We start from the raw sequence: 16,798 nt of genomic DNA on the forward strand, positions 1-16,798 counted from the left end.
TGGCTCTCTGCAATTGTGAAGCCGTAGCGCTTGTTGAAATGAAGTTACTGGGCATTAATTGGATTGTACCTGATTGAAGAATAATTCCTTACTGAAGAGAGAGCAATCTAAATGGTGAAAATAGGCATAGATTAACCATAATGCTAAGTACTCCGTGGAGCAGGGCACAAATTCAATGGAACCTCTGCTGCGATTTAAGTCTCTCTGCAAACTGTGCACAGCGTGGTCCCTGCTCTAGGATTTATTCTGATTCCCCAATGTTTCCCTAGCTGTTAGTTTCCACATTGTATTTGAGATTTCGCACAATGTAAAAGTCGCTTCCGGAACTACAGTGGAATATAGCACAAGTTTAGCACTCTTTTTGCTGTTATATGCTCCCAGGAAGAAGAAGAAAAACCTTTGCAAATAAGATGGAATGGAGCACTAAGCTCGCACTATATTCCACTGTCGTTCTGCAAATGGTTTTTATGCCATAAAAAGGTAAAGAATCCCTGACAGTTAAGTCCAGTCGTGAACGAATCTGGGGTTGTGGCGCTCATCTTGTTTTACTGGCCAAGGGAGCCGACGTTTGTCCACAGACAGTTTTTCTAGGTCAAGTGGCCAGCATGACTAAGCCACTTCTGGTGAAACCAGAGCAGCGCATGGAAACGCCGTTTACCTTCCCGCCGGAGCGGTACCTATTTATCTACTTGCACTTTGAGGCGCTTTCGAACTGCTAGGTAGGCAGGAGCTGGGACTGAACAACGGGAGCTCACCCCGTCACGGGGATTCGAACACCGACCTTCTGATCAGCAAGCCCTAGGATCAGTTGTTTATAATGTGGAAATTAAGAGTTAGGGGAACATTGGGGAAATGGAATAAACTGCCATGTGAATGCAGCTTACTTTGAGGAGTCTACCATGTGATGAACTCGATAGCTTGGCCACAACTCCTTAGAAATGCCATATGTCCCTTTGCTCTGGTGACTACAATCATTTTGTGAATTAGACTGTGTTTTCTTATCTTTGTTTACATTGTAGCTCCACGTGAGCTTTGTTAACCTCCTTTCAAATAGAAATATTACAATCCAGGACCACGAGAGGGCGGTGAATCCCAATGAATGAAATTGTGATTGTTTGCAAAGCAGGAAGGACAGAACTGTGCCTTTTTTTAGCTTGCTTGTTTTTTAAACGTTGTCCTCACTTCAACAATTTGCATTTTCCCTGGCCTTCCCCGTTCATTCATACTAAGTTTCACTTCTGGCTGTGAACTTAAAGACCCTGTCATCTTATTATTATTATTATTTGAAATGCATATATGTGAAGACAGGTTCTCTAGAAGCAAGAACGTAAAGCAACCCAGTGGCTGCTCTCGAGAGCTTCCTCTGGAGCAGATGTGGAAGAAAGTGTTTTACTGGACAGTGTCCCAGACTAAATTCCATGGAAGAATTTGTACTTAGCAAAAGTATTTGGTGCATATTTAGGAACCCACTGTCCCAAAAACATAATCACATCCCTCTCCTTTTCTTTCCCAATCCCTGCCCTTTCTGATGTGTGTACTTGTAAAGAGTTATTTAAAGTTTCCTTACCTTTTGGTGAAATCTGAAAAATATATTAACAGAAAGGGGGCCATAATTGTTAACATTTTCTCCAGAATAAAATGAACAAGGCTGGACAGGGTGTTACTTCCAGGCTCTCTACAGACATAAGCAACAATAAATAGTTCTACTGGACCCAGGGTTGTAATTTTCTTTGTTTTCCTTCAGAAGGAAACTCCCTTTAGACAGGCAGCATAACTTATAATTTTCCAAGACCCAGCAGTTTAAAAAAAGGAAAATAGAAAAAAAGGAAGATGGTGAAAGGAAATATAACTCTGTTCTGAAAGCAATTGAATGTCTTAATGTGTTTGTTAAGTGCAGTTTTACATTTCACACTAAGGAAGCTTTTAATAGTGCAGCAGATATTTATAAATGGGTTTGTATTAGTCAAAGTGAAATTCTGGTGATAGAGTCTGCTTTTGTCTCGGTCAGAGCAATAATAATAATAATAATAATAATAATAATAATACCCTGCTGAATGTGAAATGGAAGAAGAAGAGTTTGGATTTGATATCCCGCTTTATCACTACCCAAAGGAGTCTTAAAGCGGCTAACATTCTCCTTTCCCTTCCTCCCCCACAACAAACACTCTGTGAGGTGAGTGGGGCTAAGAGACTTCAGAGAAGTGTGACTGGCCCAAGGTCACCCAGCAGCTGCATGTGGAGGAGCGGGGACACGAACCCAGTTCACCAGATTACGAGTCCACTGCTCTTAACCACTACACCACACTGGCTCTCTTTAATGGACTTTAATGCTTCTTGCATTATGGTTCGTCTCCAACTATCCACAAGTCTTCTGGGTATTTGCTGAACCTTGTGCCCCAGAGCTTGGAAGCCAGCATCCTGAAACCAAGATAGAGCATCCGTTATGCTTTTATCAATGTCTGAAATGAAACTGGCTGAAAAGCAGGTGTCATACAGCAGGCAGTGCAGCACATCTGCCCATAACAACCTCAGGACCCAGTCAGATTGGGCCATGTGCAATTTCTATATCTATTTAAGGACTGCTTCCCTTACTTGTGTGGATTTGTATTTTTATGGATGCAACCGTCATGATCAGCATCGCTTTTTGCTCTACCCAAAATCCATGGGTCTCAGTGAAACTATTATGTGCATTCTTGCCCTCTCCCGTTTTAAGCAACAGAACTTCAAGGCTCTTTGTTCTTATTCTCACTACAATTATCTGCCCAGGTATGCTTAGTATACCTGAAGGAGCGTCTCCACCCCCATCGTTCAGCCTGGACACTGAGGTCCAGCTCTGAGGGCCTTCTGGCGGTTCCCCTCACTGCAAGAAATGAGGCTACAGCGAACCAGGCAAAAGGCCTTCTCGGTAGTGGTGCCCTACCTGTGGAACACCTGTCAGATGTCAAGGAAATAAACAACTATCTGACTTTTAGAAGACATCTTAAGGCAGCCCTGTTTAGGGAAGTTTTTAAGGTTTCATGTTTTATCGTGTGTTTAATATTATGTTGGGGACCGCCCAGAATGGCTGGGGAAACGCAGCCAGATGGGCGGGGTATAAATAATAAATTATTATTATATTATTTTTATCAATTCCATTGATTTCAGTGGAACTACATATGTGTTACCACGTAGCATCAGTGCAGTACAAATGGTCACAACTGTTTGAAAAAGCATAGGACTTTTTAAGGAGGAAGTTCTTATACAGTGTTGTAAGGGCTCACATTTTCTATTCATCTCATTCAATTCAGCAAAGAAATACAGTGGTACCTCAGGTTACAGACGCTTCATGTTACACATGCTTACAGACTCCACTAACCTGGAAGTAGTACCTCAGGTTAAGAACTTTGCTTCAGGATGAGAACAGAAATCGTGCTCCGGTGGCATGGCAGCAGCAGGAGGCCCCATTAGCTAAAGTGGTACCTCAGGTTAAGAACAGTTTCAGGTTAAGAACGGACCTCCAGAACGAATTAAGTTCGTAACCCAAGGTACCACTGTACATTATAATTATTGGCCTACTTTTGAAAGCTTATCCATTGCATCGATCTGTTCTTATGCATAAGCATTGACCCACATCAGTGCATGTTCTTAAGCATAAGTATTATCAGTTATTTATTTCTTTATTTTGCTCATTTTATTCCGTTTAGGAATTGCTTCCCACAAAATCTCTGCAAGCAGTTTCACAGTTAATGGGGACACAACATTTGGAAAATGCTTACCTGAACATCCATGTGTTTATAGAGAGAATATACTCTTCTCTCCATAGCTACCATCTGGAAAGTGAGACTCAGATGCATCTGTTAAGCTTCTGGTCCTGCTGCTTAGGATTTTGCAACTGAAATATGTTTTCCATCTTCTGAGGCACTCGAAGGGCTCTTTTTCACAAATCAACCACTTTGTTATGAAACATTGAAGGCAAAATCCTTTTACTTTGTCTTGTACATTCATATTGAATTTGTGGAATAACCCTGATTGGTCCGTACCAAATTGCTATTAAGCACCAAGCTTCTTGCTGAAGAACCTCATCAAGAAATTACAGTTGTACCTCGGGTTAAGTACTTAATTCGTTCTGGAGGTCTGTTCTTAACCTGAAACTGTTCTTAACCTGAAGCACCACTTTAGATAATAGGGCCTCCTGCTGCTGCCACGCCGCTGGAGCACGATTTCTGTTCTCATCCTGAAGCAAAGTTCTGAAGCACTATTTCTGGGTTAGCGGAGTCTGTAACCTGAAGCGTATGTAACCTGAAGCGTATGTAACCTGAGGTACCACTGCATTCTCCTGTTAGGGACGTTTGCATGTTTTAAAGGCCTTTTTGTTTCTCATACCATTTTCTTTGTTGGAACATTGGGTTCATAAAGGCTTAAGAAGTGGGACTGATAGGCTGCTACAAGCCTGACCTGCAGGTAGGTAAAAAAATGTCAATTACCAGTCTTTATAAGAAGGTGGATTTGATTTTGGTTCGTTTTTAAATAACTATTTTCTTCTCACTGAGGAGACCTCTCTAAACCAGAAGGACTGGATGGACACTTGACCTCTATAATCTTTAGCATAATGGTAATACTAATACTAATACTAATGCTAATAATGGTAATAATTTATTTATACCCTGGCCATCTGGCTGGGTTTCCCCAGCCACTCTGTGTGGCTCCCAACACAATATTAAAAACAAGATAAAACATCAAACATTAAAAACTTCACTAAACAGGGCTGCCTTCAGATGTCTTCTAAAAGTCAGATAGTTGTTTATTTCCTTGACATCTGATGGGCAGGCGTTCTACATGTCGGGCACCACCACCAAGAAGGCCCTCTGCCTGGTTCCCTGTAACCTCACTTCTCGCAGGGAGGGAACTGCCAGAAGGCCCTCGGAGCTGGACCTCGGTGTCTGGGCTGAACAATGGGGGTGGAGATGCTCCTTCAGGTACAATGGGTAATAGCAGTGCAGTTGAGGAAGGACTGTAGTTCAGCTTCAGCTCTGCACGTAGAAGGTATTTGTTTTTGATCCCTGGCATCTCTTGTTGAAAGGATACAAAACAAATATACATGATTCTGCTAAAGATATTCACTACCTGGGTTAAGGGATGAGATAGCACCCCCTCTCAATTTCACTTGCAGAAGCTGACTAGATGGCAGTAGAATCAACACCGGCGATGGGCTAGCACCAGCCTCCACTGAGAAAACCAGCAATATTAGGACACAGTCATTCTTGAGCTTGAAGGTTGGTGGTTCGAATCCTCACGAAGGTTGGTGGTTCAAATCCTCACAACGGGCTGAGCTCTCGTTGCTCTGTCCCAGCTCCTGCCAACTTAGCAGTTTGAAAGCACGCCAGGGCAAGTAGATAAATAGGTACCATTGCAGCGGGAAGGTAAATGGCGTTTCCGTGCACTCTGGTTTCCATCACGGTGTTCCGTTGCACCAGAAGCGGTTTAGTCATGCTGGCCACATGACCCAGAAACCTGACTGTTGGACAAACACCAGCTCCCTCAGCCTGAAAGCAAGATGAGCGCTGCAACCCCATAGTGGCCTTTGATTGGACTTAACCGTCCTGGACTTAACCACCCAGGGGTCCTTTACCTTTAGCTTATTAGGGGTCCCAAGATAGTTCATGTTGCAACCAAGAGGAATAGCTGGAAGGGGGCTGAGGAGGAACAGCCAGGGGTTCCTGCTGCTGCCACTGATAATCTGCCACCTGAGTCAGTTGCCTAATTCTGCCTAATGCTATGACTGGCCCCAGATTTATATCCCAGGTTCTCCCTCATGCTAAACTTTGAGAAATGTGCAGTCATTCTACAAAGTAAGACAGCTCACAATGATAGGTTAGAAACAATAGAATCTCACTGAGAAATTAGTAGCACAAATAGATAAATAACTTGGAAGTTGACAGAATTATCCATTGTCCTGGTGGGAAAGATTTCCAGCATCGCAATGACTATATTTCAAAAACATCTTTGTTTCTGCTATCAATGTTTATTTTCCAAATTGGACAAAACAGTGTAACAGAGTGGCAAAAGAAATGAAACAAATTCATTTAGACCAACAGATCACACAGAACATCACAAGGGAACTGATATATATATATTAAAAACCAAGTGGGGAGGTTTGGGGGTACCTTATATTACCCCTCACTGTCATGCAGTAAGATTATCCTCAAGGACCCTATGTTATGGACCAGGAAGGTACATTTCAAACCCAAATTTATTAACCTCAATCAAATCTCTGTTCAAGGTTCTCTAGAATAAGTTTTCACAAAAGATAGCTCCAAGCTTTTCAACTATAGCCTCAATTCTAATAAATGAATTTGCAGGCGTCAGATTGTGCAGCTGTATAAACGTCTCAGCCTGGGGGGAAATGCTGTATTATGTAAATTGCTTCAGTGAATGATATATTATCTCCTACAATCAAGTCAGCCCCAAATTCAATCAAATCAGATTACCACTCTTCTACCCCCCCCCCCAGTTATGCTACATCATCAAACAAATAACCAATATTGGATGCCTAGAGCTTATACGCCATTTGAAACCTTCCTTGTAAATTCCTCACCAAAGAAATGAATCAGTGAAATATATGCAGTGCTTTCTGAAATAGATCTAACCCAAATACAGCCAGTTTATGAAAGGAAACAGGATAAGGATCTAAACTATTACAACCTCTCTGTACAACAGAGTGGAATTAGCTGTTGAAGACAGTACCAAGACTACTGATAAGTGCTAACATAAAGAAAAATATCTAAATCCATTTACCAGTTGTATCTCACCCCGCAGCAGTCAAATAAGATATACCAGACTAATATAATCTGCTGGAGATACAGAAGGCTAATAGTGGATAATCTCTGTGTCTTCTACAACTGTAAGGAAACAAGCAATGTTTGTAATTTAGTACTTTAAGTAGTACAATAAATTATAGGCCACAATATATTGAGAAATGCCGAAACAATACTTTTGTGTGTTAAAATCTGAGGCTGAAAATACAGACTGACAAATGCTTACGACTTTAACCACAAAGCAAAAAAAATCTGGACTGCTCAACTTTTCCAAAGCAAAATAAAAACTCTAACTGAAGAATATACGGGAAGTCTCCTTAAGGAACAAAATAACCTACCAGAAAAGAGCACTAATTGATCGGGAAAACAACCCATTTATTGAGATAGATGGGCTCTCTTTATCAGCTATTGGAATGGAAAAATCAGTGACAACATTCCCCTCTCTGACTTATTCCATCCTATTTAATTTACTTTATCTTTCTTCTAAATCAACAAAGCAAATTTCAAAGCATTTATAATGTGAAGCATATGGATGAAAAAACAAAGGGAATGTGATGCTGAAGCCCAGGCTTCTAATACTATCTTCATACACAATAATGTATGCTGATTCTGAGCTTCAGAATGATAATTAATGAAAACAGGGCCTGCATTATTAAAAACAACAGAACACCAATGCAAAAAGACAGGAAGACGTTAATTAAACATCCCCCAGAGATAAAACAATTCCATGAATCAAGTTAAAACACCAATTAGTAGGTTCTGTCAAATCACTCTGCCAGGACAGGACAGCAGCTTCTACTCAGAGTAGACCATGCTGGTCTACGTGGACCAATAAGATGACCTGGCATATTCCTAATGTACGCCTATGCTTGCTCTGGTCATAAATGGGGATGCCAACACAGGGTTTACAAGAGCAGATGTTCCTATTGCTTGCCAAACAGTTGTATATCATGAGCCTTGGGCAGTCTAAGAGTTTCTTAGCATTGGCTGTCTCACTTCAAAACGTACTGCTTTGTATGCATATAATCATGATATAATAATAATTATTTATTATTTATACCCTGCCCATCTGGCTTGGTTTGCCCAGCCACTCTGGGTGACTCCCAACAGAATATTAAAAACACGACGAAACATTAAACACTTCCCTAAGTAGTAAGAACTAAGTAGTTCCCTGGAGTAGTAGTAATTATTCATTCATTCATTCATTCATTCATTCATTCATTCCCTGCCCATCTGGCTGGGTTTCCCCAGCCACTCCGGGTGGCTCCCCACACAATATTTAAAAAGCAACAAATCATCAAACATTAAACACTCCCCTAAACAGGGCTGCCTTCAGATGTCTTCTAAAAGTCAGATAGTTGTTTATTTCCTTGACGTTTAATGGGAGGGTGTTTCACAGGACGGGCGCCACTACCGAGAAGGCCCTCTGCCTGGTTCCCTGTAACTTCACTCCTCACAGTGAGGGAACTGCCAGAAGGGCCTTGGAGCTGGACCTCAGTGTCCGGGCTGAACAGTTGGGGACATACCCAGGCCATCGAGCGATCTCTCTTTCTCGCTCCCCCTCCTATCCCAATGGAGTGAGGATGTTTATTATATTGGTTTGGTCGTGTATATTTTGCCCGGGTACTACACAAACAGAGAAGGCTGGAGCTGGTGCTTTTGTGTTCTCCTCAGCAAGAAGTGAGCCAGATCTCACTGCCGTGCAACAGGGTATTGAAACATAGACTGAGGGCAAATCTACACCAGTCAGTTATAACATTAAAAAAAAACGCATTATAAAAATGTGACACCGGAGGGCACTGTAGAGTGGCCATCCATTCATCAATAGAAAATTGCATTGAGAGCCATATTACGTGGTTTTGTTTTGTTTTTACAGTGTTTTTACAATCAGTGTAGATCCAGCCCTGATAGATCGGTGTCTTTGTCTTGTTGATTAGTTCCAGATGCAAACTGTAAGTCTGTCGGAAGTGGTGGCTCCTTTTCTAATGGGAGTGTTTAGTTACTCTTTAAGTGACCAATTAGTCACTGCATCTAAAGTAGAATTCATTAGCTACCTCTAAAAGTATGGTGGAGCCAGATCAGGTATGCCAAATCCAAGGCGCAGAGGGGTCTTCAAGTGAGATATAAATGTCTGAATCAATAAATATGATGTACCAGCTGTTCTACCAGCATAGTGATGATATATATCTGCCTCCAGTGTAACTAGACTGGTGACTGGGAGTGGCCGCCGAGACCATATAACACTGGTCCTGAAAGACCTACATTGGCTCCCAGTACGTTTCCGAGCACAATTCAAAGTGTTGGTGCTGACCTTTAAAGCCCTAAACTGCCTCCGCCCAGTATACCTGAAGGAGCGTCTCCACCTCCATTGTTCTGCCCGGACACTGAGGTCCAGCGCCGAGGGCCTTCTGGCAGTTCCCTCGCTGCGAGAAGCCAAGTTACAGGGAACCAGGCAGAGGGCCTTCTTGGTAGTGGCACCCGCCCTGTGGAATGCCCTCCCATCAGATGTCAAGGAAATAAACAACTATCTGACTTTTAGAAGACATCTGAAGGCAGCCCTGTTTAGGGAAGTGTTTAATGTTTGATGTTTTATTGCTTTTTTAATATTGTGTTGGGAGCTGCCCAGAGTGGCTGGGGAAACCGAGCCAGATGGGCAGGGTATAAATAAAAAAATATTATTATTATTATTATTATTATTATTATTATTATTATTATTATTACTACTACTACTACTACTCCAGGGCATAGTCCTCCTTCGAAGCCTCACAATCCCTTCACACCTAGGAGGAGAACGTGTTGCAATACCTCATCTCTCTTAGGGAAAGTGACTTGGCTATAAAGACAAATCTTGCATTTATCCACAGATACCTTCGTCAATAGATGTCTGTGACTCCCTGATTCTTGCGATCACTTCCATGTACTTCCATCACTTCCAGAGGGTTGGCGCCAAAGTCACTCCTCTGCCCAGACACTAAGAAGCCAGTCACATATGATCTCCTTGGAGATATAGGGAAAGCACTAGCCACCATTTGTTGGCTCTTCTGAGCATTGTGGTGGTGGCAGTGGTCAGGTTGAGTCTGATCTGCTTTTGGCATTAAGCATCTCATTATGTAAATACAGCAGGCGATGCGATGTCTATACTAAGTTCTAGTAAGCCTATCTCCTTCCAACTGGCAATACTCCACAAAGATTAGAAGCACTGCAGGAACAAATAAAGCCAATCTCCACTAGAATACTTCAGTCTTCAGGATTGTTGACCTAGCACTGTTGTGACTCACAAAGTCCATATTAATTAAAAGCACATCACACAAAGGACATTGGGGGGGGGGGAATGATAAAAATGTGCTCTTCCGATTAGTGGGCAGCAGTGTCCTCAGTTCATGCTTTCTTCGTTTTCATCAAAACAGTAAAGTCATCAGGAAAGTCACAAAAAGTTATGGCAGGATTCCCATAGTGTGTGGAAACATTTTCTAATATCACACATTGGGAAACAACAAGCTATTTGTGAAGCTAGTGAGATTTATGTGAAGATTAGAAAGACAGAGGGCTCCTTTGATTCATGGCTATGTTTTCCAGCTTTTCCAGACTTTTCCATTTTCCTCTGACTTTTTCATTGTTTGCTGCTCTTAGGGACACAGGGTGAAGAACAAAACCAAGTAACCGCAATGGAAAAGTTTTAGGGACGTGTGATGCTGTATCTGAAAATAATACAAGGCAATCTCTGCAGTCAGTATACATGCCACAAGCAGGAGTTGTCACACTTATTGAAAGTAGTATATTAGAATAGGATAGTGCTTATTTAACTGTGTAATGTACATCTGACTTTTAGAAGATGTCTGAAGGCAGTCCTGTTTAGGGAAGTTTTTATATTTTATGCTTTATTGCTTTACTATTATTATTATTATTATTATTATTATTATTATTATTATTATTCTGTTGGGAGCTGCCCAGAGTGGCTGGGGAAACCCAGCCAGATGGGCAGGGTATAAATAATAATAATAATAATAATAATAATAATAATAATAATAATAAATTGTTGTTGTTGTTGTTGTTGTTGTGTTACATCAACATCAAATTAATAGCAAGAAGGGTTCAACCATCAAGAAGGGTGTGGTGTAGTGGTTAAGAGCGGTGGACTTGTAATCTGGGGTACCGGGTTCGCGTCTCCGCTCCTCCACATGCAGCGGCTGGGTGACCTTGGGCCAGTCACACTCCTCTGAACTCTCTCAGCCCCACTCACCTCACAGAGTGTTTGTTGTGGGGGAGGAAGGGAAATGAGAATGTTAGCCATTTTGAGACTCCTTAAAGGGAGTGAAAGGTGGGATATCAAATCCAAACTCTTCTTCTTCTACTACTTCTTTCTGATTTTCCTATTGTAGTAAGTGCAGAAAATAAGAACCTGGTTACAGGCAGCAACCAGCTAATGCACTTCCAAAAGACTGTGATGGAACAGGTAGCATTTAAGGGCTGGGAGCGGACCAGAGTGAAGACTGCTATACTCTGGTCTGCTCCCAGGCCCCTCCCCTCTGGCCTGGCCAGATTGGTCGGAATTCAAACTGGTGGCTGGCAGGAACTTCCAATGTGCCCTGTGGCTGGCCAGGGCATATCCCAACAGCTGGCTGCCTGAATAGATGCCGCTCCCGGGGGTCTTGGAGCCCAATGCAATGGGCCACAACTGCCACCCGCTCCTGACTTGGCAAGCAGCCATTGTGCACACATGCGCGGCACAGAAACCAGAAGTGATAGAAAGCGCCAATCAATATGTCACAAAAAGGGCAGGGGCGTAAAGGGGTGAGGCACGCTTCTACACACTTTGCTGACACACTTGGGGAGCCAGGAATGGAACCCCCGCACAAAATGGTTGTTTATAGCTGACGATAGCTAAGAGCACTGCCGGATTTACGTATAAGCTAAACAAGCTATAGATTAGGGCCCCACTCTCTTGGGGGCCCCCAAAAAAATTAAATGGGGAAAAACTGGATGTACATTTCCAAAAACTAAGATAAAAAAACAAGTAAAATAAAACCTACATAGAGCAACAGTGTTTTGTGTGGTGTAGGCTCCTCTGATGTAAGTAAGGGGCCCCGCCTGCTAGCCTGCTCCCTAAAATATCATGGGTTTGCTCATTTCTATATACAGGGTAGGGACGTGGGTGACACTGTGGGTTAAACCACAGAGCCTAGGACTTGCTGATCAGAAGGCCGGCAGTTCGAATCCCCGCGACGGGGTGAGCCCCCGTTGCTTGGTCCCTGCTCCTGCCAACATAGCAGTTCAAAAGCACGTCAAAGTGCAAGTAGATAAATAGGTACCGCTCCAGTAGGATGGTAAACGGTGTTTCCATACGCTGCTCTGGTTCACCAGAAGCGGCTTAGTCATGCTGGCCACATGACCCAGAAGCTGGACGCTGGCTCCCTTGGCCAATAAAGCGAGATGAGCACCGCAACCCCAGTCGGTCATGACTGGACCTAATGGTCAGGGGTCCCTTTACCTTTACTTTTATATACAGGGTGCCTACATTCTGCATGTGCAAATGGCTTCAGATACTTATTAGGCCCATAAATTACCATATATTCAACACAAAAAACAGTGACAATTTGTTGTTGACGAAGGACAGCTGGACGGATAAAGGGCCCCATTACCTTCAGTAGCTTAGGGCCTCATCAAACCTATATCTGGCCCTGGCTAAGAGCATTATCATGCATCTGCATTTAGGTGTCCGTGGGTCAGGAGATGGCTTCATAGCTGTCAACTTTTCCCTTTTCTTGCGAGGAATCCTATTCAGAATAAGGGAATTTCCCTTTAAAAAAGGGAAACGTTGACAGCTATGGTCGGCTTCACCTGCTGAGCAACAGCCTGAAGGAGCAGAAGAATTGACTCCACCTGCTGCTGATCAGCCTTCTCGCTCCTGATGTGAACCAGCTGGCTCCAGCTTTCTGAAGCAGGGTTTCCAGCCTCAGTCAGTTGCTGGAAACAGTATTTGTCATTCCTGGGCAGACCTTGCTGCTTTTTGCGACCTTGGGCCCTCGACGTTCTTGACCTCCGGATTGTCTGACTATGTGAAGTGAGATACTCCTGACCTTAGGTCTGGACTGAAGCTTGTATATTGACTCTGCCTTCAGGCAAGTACCCCCCTGAGACTCGGCTGGTTGGCTGGCTTCTGCCTCCACTGAGCACTGCCGTGGCTGGCAGCACAGGACTACGACATTAGGCTGCGTGAAATCCCTTGCTTCATAATGAAGCAGCAGTAACAACTGACATTGAAATACTTTATTGTCACTTGTACAACTTGTATACAGTGAGATTACACGAGCACCCCCCACTCAGCTCTCTTAGTCTTAATTCCCCTTGTGTACTTACGCACACCCACCAAACCCGAAAGTCAGTTGCCCTGTTGTTATCTTTTCTTTCAGCAGCCTAACAGCCCACGGATAGAAGCTGTTCTTTACCCTGTTGGTGCAGCTAATCGTGCTACTATATCTTCTGCCCGAGGGCAGGAGATCAAGAAAGTACCGGCCAGGGTGTGAATCATCCCTGAGAATTTTCCTCACTCTCCTGAGGCAACGTTCTTCCATTATCTCATCCAGTGGATTCATGGGACAGCCCATAATATCTTGTGCTGTATTCACCACCCTCTGTAGGCACTTCCTATCCTTTGATGTCTAACCAGTGTACCACATCGTGATGCAGTATGAAAGGACACTTTCTATTGTGGACCGGTAGCAGGAGATCATCAAATGTTGATGGACATCGTTCTTTCGCAATACTCTGAGGAGATGGAGTCTCTGTTGGGCTTTCTTAACCGCCTGGGTTGTATTGATTTTCCAAGTAAGGTTTCCAGATATGCAAAATAGATGTGAGGCTGACCAAGGAAAGGAGCAGAATGGCTCCAGTGCTACGTATAAAATAGCACATTGTGGGTGAGATGCAAGGGGTAAGTGCTCACACCTGCATGCTTTCAAACTGCAGACAGGAGAGGGGTGCTGCCAAAGAGCTCCATTCTCTGTTCTCAGTCACCCCAGTGTAAACTTGGCTCAAAAGTTTCCATTTTGTCTGGAATACTGGCAAGGTCTAACATGTTTGGATAGAATACATTTGCAGGTTCAGTTGGCTCCCTCTGTTGAAATGGAATAGTTTGTGCCCAACTCCCCTATACACTGTGCACTCAGATTCTACGAAGCTTCATCACCCCTGCATTTTAAGTTGATCAAGACAAGAACTTTGTGTTACTTTTTAGTTAGAACCAAAACACTTGCCTATTTAATTAGGACCAAAACACCCACCTTTTCTGCTATCACATGAAAAGTATGCTGTAATTACTAAGAGCTACCATGGCTTTCTCCAGAGCAAGTCATGCCAGATTAAGCTGTTTTCTTTAATAGAGATGCAAGCTTGGTGGATCAGGGGAATGCTGTGGGTGTAATGTATCTTGATTTTAGTAATGCCTTGACAAAGTCCCTGAAGATATCCTTGCAGAAAAGTTGGGCTTGACAGCGTAACCATTAGGTGAATTTGTATCTGGTTGACAGACCAAACCCAGGGTTCATTGTCATTCTGGGGGAAATGGAGTGCCATGGGGTTCTGTCCTGAGCCCAGTTTTGTTCAACATCTTTATAAATGACATGGATGAAGGAATATAGGAGATGCTCAATGAATCTGCCCATGACATGAAACTAGGAAGGATAGCTAATACCTCAGAAGATAAAATCAGGATTCAAGATGACCTTAACTGATTGGAGAACTGGGGCCAAACTAATAAAATACTGTTAAATCTCAATAGGGACAAATGCCAAGGTTCTGCACTTGGGCAGAAATAATCAGATTCACAAATATAGGATGGGGGACACCTGGTTACAACAGTACATGTGAACAGGATCTAGGGGGCAACCACAGAAGTGTTGTGTCCACATCAAGGAAAGTAATAATCTCATTCTATTCTACCTTGAGGGACACGGCTGGTGCTGTGGTCCGATCAGAAAGTCGGCGGTTCAAATCCCTGTGACGGGGTGCGCTTCCGTTGCTCAGCCCCTGCTCCTGCCAACCTAGCAGTTCAAAAGCACGTCAAAGTGCAAGTAGATAAATAGGGAGGGTAAACGGCGTTTCTGTGTGCTGCTCTGGTTTGCCCAAAGCAGCTTAGTTATGCTGACCACATGACCCGGAAGCTGTATGTCGGCTCCCTGGGCCTGTAAAGAGATGAGCGCCACAACCCCAGAGTCGTCCATCACTGGACCTAACAGTCAGGGGTCCCTTTACATTTATTCTACTGTGGTTGGACCCCACCTAGAGTTCTGTGCCACGTTCTGGGCACAAAAGTTTAAGAAGGGTATTTACAAGCTCGAACATGTGCAGAGGAGAATGACCAAGGTGACAGTGAGTCTGGAAACCAAACCTTATGATGACCAGCTGTGGGAGCTGGGTATGCTTTGCTTAGAGAAGACTGAGGGGTCTGCAATATTCCCTTTTCAACCATTTCATTAACATACATCCTTTAACCGTAGGCAGATACTTCAAAAATATCTGGAGCCTGTACTTAATAGGTTTTTTAATTGCCCTCTTTGTGGGGGCGGGAGTGCAGTCAGGTCATGGGTGTTAACAGCTGCCCCCCCCCATCAAGTAAATAAATAAAAATACTTAACTAAAAGTAGAAATCGTAGAAAGATTTTGACAGGTTTTCCTGAGCCCTTGGGGTCAAGAGAAAGCAACTTTTGTAGAGACATTTCATTCTGAACCTGCAGTTAAACAGAGCCAGACAGAGGATCACGACAGGTGGGTGTCTTGCCCCACCCCCTAACCTAAATTCTAGCTAGGTACATAGGTGGCGCTGTGGGTTAAACCACAGAGCCTAGGACTTGCCAATCAGAAGGTCGGCGGTTCAAATCCCCGTGATGGGGTGAGTTCCCGTTGCTCGGTCCCTGCTCCTGCCAACCTAGCAGTTTGAAAGCACATCAAAGTGCAAGTAGATAAATCGGTACCACTCCGGTGGGAAGGTAAATGGCATTTCCGTGCACTGCTCTGGTTCGCCAGAAGCGGCTTAGTCATGCTGGCCACATGACCCAGAAGCTGGCCAGTAAAGCAAGATGAGCGCCGCAACTCCAGAGTTGGCCACGACTGGACCTAGTGGTCAGGGGTCCCTTTACCTTTTACATGGGTCAGGTTATCTCGATTCAGATCCAGAGGTAGTAACCCTTTTGTCTAAAGAAGGATGGAGAAGTGAGAACCCAATTTCTCCTCTTCTCCACTCCTTACGTTTTGCCCCGTTGATATTCTCAGGGCGATGAGCAGCCCTCCCCATGGGAGAACTCGATTTGAAGTGAGCCTCTTCTCCACCAGACGTGGAGTTCTCATCATGTGACTCGGAGAGAAGAAAACAAAACCTGGTATGCCTGAGTTTATCTGAGGAGGATTTGGGCTATAATGAAAAGGGCGTTACAGGCATTACCCCGCCCCCCTTTTCACCCTGCAGCCGCCACCAAGTTTCCCCTGCCAGAGCTCCAGTTGAAACGAAACATGTTTTCTGGGAAGTATTTTCACCGGAGCCATCTCCCACGTCTCTCCCTTAGCCTGCTTTCTCGTCTCTCTAGCTGGGCTGATGATCTAATAACATCTCTCTCTCTCTCTCTCTCTCTCTCTCTCTCTCTCTCTCTCTCTCTCTCTCTCTCTCTCTCTCTCTCTCTGCATACTTTGGCAGTCCTTTGCCACCTGGCAGCCTGACTTGTCTGAGTGAAGCGAAAGGCCTGCATGCAGTTAACCCTGGATGGCGAGGTGCCTGCAGATTGTGGAGAGGGGGAGACCCCTGCTGAACCGAGCGCCTAGCAGATAAGCTGTCTGGTCCTGTCTGTCTGGGCCATCAGAGCCAGGGGTAGCGCAGGGCTGCCACCTGCCCTGTTCTGCATAATACAAGATTGCCCCATATTTCAATGTAAAACCCTACGTCCTGTATTGTTTGTCCTGTACTTCAGGTCTTCTCCTCCTTCTCTCTCTTTCTCTCTGTGCCAAGTTACGGATCC

The sequence above is a fragment of the Podarcis muralis genome, chromosome 11, assembly GCF_964188315.1.
Source record: "Podarcis muralis chromosome 11, rPodMur119.hap1.1, whole genome shotgun sequence".
Classification (NCBI taxonomy): domain Eukaryota; kingdom Metazoa; phylum Chordata; class Lepidosauria; order Squamata; family Lacertidae; genus Podarcis; species Podarcis muralis.